This window comes from Girardinichthys multiradiatus, chromosome 2 (genome assembly GCF_021462225.1).
Source record: "Girardinichthys multiradiatus isolate DD_20200921_A chromosome 2, DD_fGirMul_XY1, whole genome shotgun sequence".
Taxonomy (NCBI): Eukaryota; Metazoa; Chordata; class Actinopteri; order Cyprinodontiformes; family Goodeidae; genus Girardinichthys; species Girardinichthys multiradiatus.
Genome location: NC_061795.1, coordinates 19,699,491 through 19,707,799, shown reverse-complemented (window position 1 = coordinate 19,707,799; position 8,309 = coordinate 19,699,491).

The following is an 8,309-nucleotide window of genomic DNA, read 5'->3' as shown; positions in this document are numbered from 1 at the left end:
CATCTTATGCTTATCCTCTGACCAGTCACTGCAACGTGGATCAGTTTTGACCAATCCCCTTAGTCCTGTTTTCCCGGTTTTATCTTCGAATCATGAAACTTTGAACATCACATTTGCTGTGAAATATTTTGGCTAAAATGTGCACAAGTTCATTTCCCAAAGTTTTTCACAAAAGTAGCTGTTTAGCACTACATGAGACATTGCGGTGGAAAAAAAGTTGTTGCTTGAAAAGCACCTTTCAGCCACAAAAAACGCATGAGAAAACAAGTACCCCAGAAAGAGCAAGTCACCACACGAGAGCTTGAAACTATTCACCACTTTGTTCGCAACTTTTTGAAGAAGCTGATGTAAAATCTGTCATGTAAGGCTGCAAGAACTACAAAAAAAGGCTGCAAAATCATGGAGGGACTGCTATATCTCTGTTTTAATCAATTCTCCACAAGTAAATCTGCCTTTCTCGTATTTGCAGTTCATACATTCTCCATCTTATAAATCTTACTCTAAGTCACACATACTGTCTTTTCACACTCATTCTTTTTATTACTTTAGCATTTTTATTCCCTCACTATTCAGTGTTACATTGATGTTTTGGAGCATCTTGGTATAAAAGAAGAAAATGAGGGGACCCAGCTTTTCTCTCTTTATCTGTAATTAAATCCTGCAGCACTCAAACTTTATGCTTCAATTGGAGTAAAAAAAAGCTGGATCTGGACATATATGTAATATTTTTATTGAATCTCTTGGAATTCATTCATGATCAATGAGTTAATTACTATGCACCTCTCAGCAAGGCAGTCCTTTTGTCCTTTATGTCTTGCTCATAAAAGACATACTCAGACATATCAATAAATGCTGAATAATTTTATTTCCTATGTGCACAAACTCTTGAAGGCTTCTCAAGCCTAATTCAATTCACTTAAGAGCACAAAGATAAACTTACCCTCGACATCTGTCCATCACATGAACAGATTTGGTCCCCTGCTGCTGCGCACAAACGGTGTATGATTTGCGGATGAGTCAATGGTGACTAACACTTTAAAGTTGTTCTAAAAATATTTTAATCAGTCTTGCAGTGAAAGCTAATATGATCAATTCTAACATGCAAATATTTTTTTGGCTAAATGCCACGCATTTACTGTAACCATGTTAAATATCTTTTGGTACTTAAGAATTAAAGTAGGTAATTCTGTCTCACATTTTTTTAACTTCCAAAGTATATTTCAATTTAGAAGCTAAACAAAACCTACTTTCAGGTAAAGTGCACGTTTGCTATATAAATGAGTTTAAGCTAGAAAGATAGGAGGTCAATAAATGTCATGTCTTTGCCTGGGGGTTATAAAACACCAATGGACAGAATCTGTTATGCATGGTTTTAGTTTCCTGAAGCGCTTTAAACAAAAGCTGAAACAAAGTCCTGCAAATACCATCCATCCAACCACCCACCCACCTGTCCATACTAGAGAAAATGGTAAAAGGTTTATTTACAGAAATACAATGAGAAGGCACAGTTTGGAGACATTTCAGCATCCATGGCTCTGCACCATTTAAGAGGAACAGTTAGGTGGAGCGAGGGATATTGAAGGTATTTATTTTGAAGTGAGGGCAATGTATTAGGCTTAATGTTTTAAAGTTGAAGGAAGAAGAGAACTGAGATACTTGGGTTGGGTTGCAGATGGTGACATTGAGGAGAGCTATTGGGTTCCAGGAAGGATTCTTGTTGAGTGTAGTTGATCCAAACCAAAATGACCAAGAGCAGAATGAGACTGGAAATCCAGGAGGTGACTGAACAGAGTATTGGAGAGCGGGCAGATGACTACTGGAGACAACAGAGCTGCAGTGGTTGACTGTGGAGCGGATAGTTTTTTTCCTGGAGAGATCTGTCATGAAGATGATGGGTCAAAAGAACTGAGGATTGATGTGTAAACCAACTGGAACCTTAACCTGGGAGGCACAAAAAACATGAAGAATGAGCTAAGCCAACTTAGATACTCAAGAGTACATACAAAGTAACCTTTCTCAAAAGATAGTTGAATAAGCCAGGAAATGTAGGCAAAAACACATGGAGACATGACTCTACCCCAAAGGCTGATCATCAGTCAAAGTCTAGCCATACAACAGCTCCTTAAATCCCCAACAGTCAAATGATGTAATTGCAGTCAGGTTTGGTATCTACAACGAGCTCGCCACACCCTCCTGTAGAGATCCACTGTTTAAGAAATAGTCTCACACAAACTCAAACTCACACATATCAATCATCAAAGAATCTGCCTTGTAGAAATTATTACAATCTGTCTGCTTTCTTTAACTAGGCCTGAACTTGCTACCAGCATCAAGTTAAACCAAAATTGTTATTATGACATTTCAAAGCTGCTATTATTTTCCATCTTATCCTTCCTACAGTTTAAAGTGCTTTAGCTAAGATACTGAGTGGAGAGTAGAGACAGGTTGTTTCTCTCTCACATACTTCTGCACATTGCTTATCAGGAGGCTGAAATAAGGCCCCTACACTTTTCTCTAGCTTAAAAGAAAGACTAATTCAGCTGTCTGGAAATATTCCTTGTGTCAGTTAACATGGGCAGTCATGGTGTGGAAGCTACAAGACTGCTGCTTATCAATCCTAAACATTAACTCTGGTTGTAAGATTTAAAATGTTACATTATTTTTTTTGCAGCAGTAGGGATATGTGTTGCTTTCTAATAAAAACAAAAAACAAACATTAAGATCATTTTATACATTTTAATTAATTTTGTATGTAAATAGCAGAATCCTACAGCATGTTTACTAAAGCTTATCATTTAGTAAGGATTTCATAACAGTCTATGCCTTCCATCAATAGAATTTGTTAACATTTGTTAATCTTTTGCTAATTTAGATATATAAACTGGCTTTTGATAAAGTAAACAAAACACTACAATGCCTTAGTTAAGGTAGGGTTTTTGTGTAATAGTGTAAATTGTAATGGCCTTTTTGCAATGCTTGGCTGGCCAACATCTCAGCCACAGATGGTATGATTGACATGGGCAATGGGGCCTGGGATTGGAGATGGCTGTGCAGAGTATTGGTGTAGAGAGAGTTGTGCTCCCTTCATTAGACAGGCTGGGGGAATGCCCTGTCGACCCTATACTGACCCCTCCAACACAATTACAACCCACAGGCCTGGCGCCGGTTATTGATGCCCATTACTGACATGAGCAGCTGCTCTGGGTTACACTCTAACTCATAATATTAGCTGCACTGTGTCAGACTTGGTGAACGACAAAAACACGCATATGTCCTTGTGACTAAATGATTATGATTCTATTGAAAAAGAAAGACAAATGTTTTAGCATGCACCTGATATACCAGTGTATGATCTGACCTGTGCTGGATTTTAATAACAAAATTACATCAGTATTTCACCATTATAAGCAAATGGAAAAATCACAAGGGGGTTTTGACTACACTGTTCTCTGTCAAGGCCGATATATTATCTAAACGTTCTAAAGAATATGATCCAGATATGCTTAAAATGTTATTGGGTTTGACCATACTCTCACTTAGTAGCAAGACTGGTCAAATTTAGCTCTAGAACAGATTTTCCAGCACTAATAAGCAACCACACAACAAAGATATGTTACAGCAACCAAAATTTAAAATTATACATCAGGTTGAGATAAGCTCTGATACCAGTTATTTTAATTAAATTGGTATAAACTGACATTAATCTTATTCTGATTAAGTTCAAATTAAACCAGCTAATTTAAATACTCCAATCATAAAGTCACATTCTGATTAAATTACATCATTTCTAGGAAAGGAAATACCATGATACTGAGAAGCTCTGGTTCTAGAGCGCAAAATATGATTCCTATTGAAGTGTGAAGAGCAAATAATTTGCACAGCCAAATCTTCTTTTGGCTGATTGAACCAACAGACCAAAATTCAACATCTTTTTTAAGCTACACCTAAAAAACAAAAGAAGATAACACATTTTCACATTCTGCATCCCAAAACTTGTGATCGAACTTTGAGGCAGTTTATGAACAAGTTTAGACACACCTTTTGATATTGGACTTTGGCAGACCAAGAAGGGATATAGGGGATATTGTAGCAAGATTGAAACACACACCAGAGAAAACATCATCTAAAACTAGTAAAAGTGCTCTTTGTTGGATCTCATCTCTCTGAGCCTCTGTTTTTTTCTCTGTTGTGTGTGTGCATTGTACTGTATGTATGTGTGGTTTGCTCCTAAACTGTGCTTTACTATTGAATTTTTTATGTAATATCTCAGTCTGTAAGTGTGCTATAGGAGACAATACAACCCAAATCTTTTCTTTCTTACTTCTTATTTCTCACAGCAAGCAGGCAATAAGGCAAAGTACAGCCTATTGATTTTCTCCAACTCTTTTTATGAAAATTGAAACTGTGACCCTCTTCTTTTCTCACTTCAGAGTTTATACTTTCTGATAAACTTAGCAACCTTTGATTTATATGATGCTTCTTGTATCAATTCTTATGCATTTTTATTTATTAATTAATTTATTATTTATTCTATTTTTATATTTCCTTCATTTTATGTCTGTTCCCTTCATTAGTAGTAAACAAAAAAAAAATATTTGAAAGTCAACAAAATAAATATTTCTAAACAACAAAATAAAAGGGTGTAAGCCGAAGCTATAGCTTTGGCTACACCCAAGAAACAAAATTAATTACTACATTACATTCCAACAATAAACCCAGTGGCACACCACATTGGTTTCATTTATTTGTACACATAGAAGTCTGGATTCTAAATAGGTGAACTACCTAGTCATTGGCTGGTGCTGTATTGCCATATTTTTTGTGATTTTTTTTAAACATCTCATGATCAATGGTTTCAAAAACTAATTCCCCCTAAAGATTTTTTTTTTTTACTTTTTAAGAGACAACTTTTGCAGTTGTAGTGCTGTATCTGGCTTAGTATAATCAAACAAACCCAGATTGCATCTTGGCAGCACCTTGGCATTTCTTATGGTTCTTGAATCGAAGCAGATATAAGGAATCCCTACATTCCACCTCTCAGGTTTAATAGAGGGGAGGCCCCCGTTAATGAGCCTTTATTCCTGCTCAGTGATGGAGGACACTTATGCCTGGGAAAGTAGCCTCTGAGATCAGTAAATTGTGGACAATTAGAAAATGGGAGGGTCACCAGCAATGATAAAGTCAAGAGAATCACTGAGTAGTGGTAGCATCAGTTAAAATCGTTAGATGGAGAGTGCTCAGAATAGACTGGAAACTGCAGATAGCAATTAAGAGCAATTAAAAATGACCAGACAAAGACAAAACTGTGCTTAGCTGCCATTTAAAACCCAGAACTACTATAGGCTGTGTAGTAAGTTGTGAAAACTGCTAAGAATCAATGAGGGGGACGGCTTGATCTCTAATCATACCTACAAGAACGATTAAGTGGCAACACTCAATGATCCCTTGTATCAGCAGGATAGTTTCATGGTTTCATGTGTTTATGTCTAATCTCTCCAATCACAAGCAGATCAGTGGGTGAAACCAGCTGGAAATTAAAGGTTGTGTTGTGGGCAGAGGAGAAGAAGATGAATCACAAACAAAATCCCAACTGAAGAGATTGCAGCCATATCAAGCGGAGCAACAAGCAGATATATCTGCACCATCAGATATTCTCTTTTATCTGACCTTTTTTATATATCTTCCAGCAACATCCAGTCAGTGGGGAAAAATGATAAGCCTCTTGATTAAAACCAAACAATGAACCACAGTGTGAACAGCTATATAAAGTTTGTTTTGGACATGTCAAGGAGACGTCTGGTACACTGTGTCCTGCTGTTCTAAAGGTGTGCCTTATTTCCGTTGCAGCTTGTTGCAGGTGTGTTAGCCTGCTCCGTGTGTTGGCTACAGCTGACCTCCCTGCTCTAACATTGAGCAATTAGTCCACAAAATGGCTAACTGTAAATCTGCTGCTGGAAGGGTTTGGCAGGGCCACAGCCAGCTGAGGCCCACAATATGGAATTAAATACACATTCTTTGCTAACACCAGTTAATGATGTATGGAGGGGTAGCAGGATGTATTTATTCACATGGGTCATGTGAATAAACACAAGGCAGACCAGTGTCTGATATAGCATGAATTTTCTTGTTTTATTTTAAGGGTCAAGACAGCAAAAGCTTAACTATCTAAAAACTATTTCTTCTTTTTACAACCACAAAAAATTTGTATCTTCAAATTTTCAATAAGCTTGAAACTGATGTAATTTCATTAGCTTAATGTTAGCCTGCTTTATCCTTCTGTTTGAAGAATTTATTGTTGAAGAATTTTCAAAACATTTAAACTTATGCACCCAATTGTTGTCTTTAAAGGTGACCTATTATACTACCTTTTAAACATTTGGGATAGGTCTATAGGTTATACAAAACATGTCAATTACATTTTTTTCACAAAATCATTCTCAGATAATGAGATTTCACCTCCTCAGTTTCCCCTTTTTTGAGTTCCTTTCAGAATGAGCTGTTTTAGGGCTCTGTCACCTTTATGCAAATTAGCTGTATCTGGCCACGTTCCCCACCAGCACTTTGTACACGTGACAACGAAACCGAAACTTATAAGGCACAACAAGAAGTACATTTCTGTCATCTGCAGATTTGCCACGAGCAGTAGGGACTGGATTTTTCTTCAGTTTCAAGGGCCACACATAGTCACGCGTACTTGCCTTACACTGAGGTGTATTCCTCTTCTTTGTCCCTAGTCTGGGTAATTGGCCTTTAACACCACCCTTTTCTAAAGCTACACGGTGAATTAGTTCTGCCTCCCCATCAGATGTGGTCATGGTAGAAAGAGAGGGAAATGTAGGTATCTGTCATCAGAAAGATAAGAAATTGGTAAGCTCGACTATGAAGAGAGTGCGCGCAGAATCTGCGCTGCTCACAGTACGCCCGACTATGTTCTGCCCTTAAGTCTATCTGCAAATCCTGACATGTACTGGTGTGAGTTCTCAAAGCAGTCCGTGGTGAAGTGATTCTCGCAAACTAGTACTGTTATCTGCAATGTGACTGGAATATTGCCCTCAAAAATTTAATGAAGCCACAAATCGATGTTATCCGACAGCAGGAGAATGTGCATGGACACATGTGGGCCAACAACAAAACAGCTGCCTTTTAGGGTAGCCATTGTAAAGCGCATGTAAGGTAAAACCAGCCAGACGTCATCCTTTACTGAAAATCAAGTGGGTGGAGCTACGCTTCAATTACTAGTCAGGAGGGGTACTCAGGTAATATTGCTAGGCACTTTCTAGAAAAAATAAAACATAAATTTATAGCCAAAAAACGGCTGAATGTTTTTATTTATTTATTTTATTTGGTTATTTTTGTTTTTTCTACTGTTTGTAGAAGCATTGGAGACCCAAATGAAAGTATGAAAATGACCAAAAAGTGAATTTTGCATAAGGGGTCCCCTTTAAAATTCACCGAATCCCAGTTAATTAATAGATTGATAATAGACAGAAGTTGTTCATACAGTGCTACATTCTTGAAATACTAAATCCTGGGTTTGTATGTCGTGTTTATTTTCAACCCATTAGTTTAGTGAGTAAGAAGATAAAATAACTTGTCATGTCAATTGTGGATAACCGAATAAAAATTCTAAAGCAACAAATCAATTTTTGTTACATTTTTGACACCACACTCATTACAGTCATTCATACTTGTTTAAAAATAAACCTTTTTAATGGCTCCTGTCTAAAACATTTATTATATTCAGGCTTGATTTGTCGCCAACATGGCAGATATATAAATACATGAACTTAACCTCTATTTCTCATGTTGTGTGTGTTAGGTGAATGTCCCAAGCGCAGACAGGAAAGTGGGATGAACATATTGAAGTTAATAATAATGACAGAACACTTACAAGGAGGACAAAACACGGAGCTGGGGGCAGAGTCACAGAAGGAGTAGTGGTGTGTTAATGGGTGGATCCAGCAGAGAACAGTGAGAAGAATAGAGCTAGTATACTGAGGGAGGTGTGGAGAATGAAATTGAACGCTCAAGTGTTAATCAGATGATGATGTTGAGCAGCTGAGGCAGAAGGTAAGGAGAATAGCTAAGTGAGGGAGATTAATTAACAAAGATAAGCTGGACAGAGAAAGAAATGTTACGAAACCTAGAATGGAAGTCTAGGAGATACAGTGTATTATACAAAATTTATTAAATAAATGTAGCAACCAACAAACTTTAAACTACTGAAAAAAACACCACTCATCATAAAATGATTTATTTTACAAGTTTGGGTTTTCACACAGATTTAACAAAACAGAGAGGAAGTAATA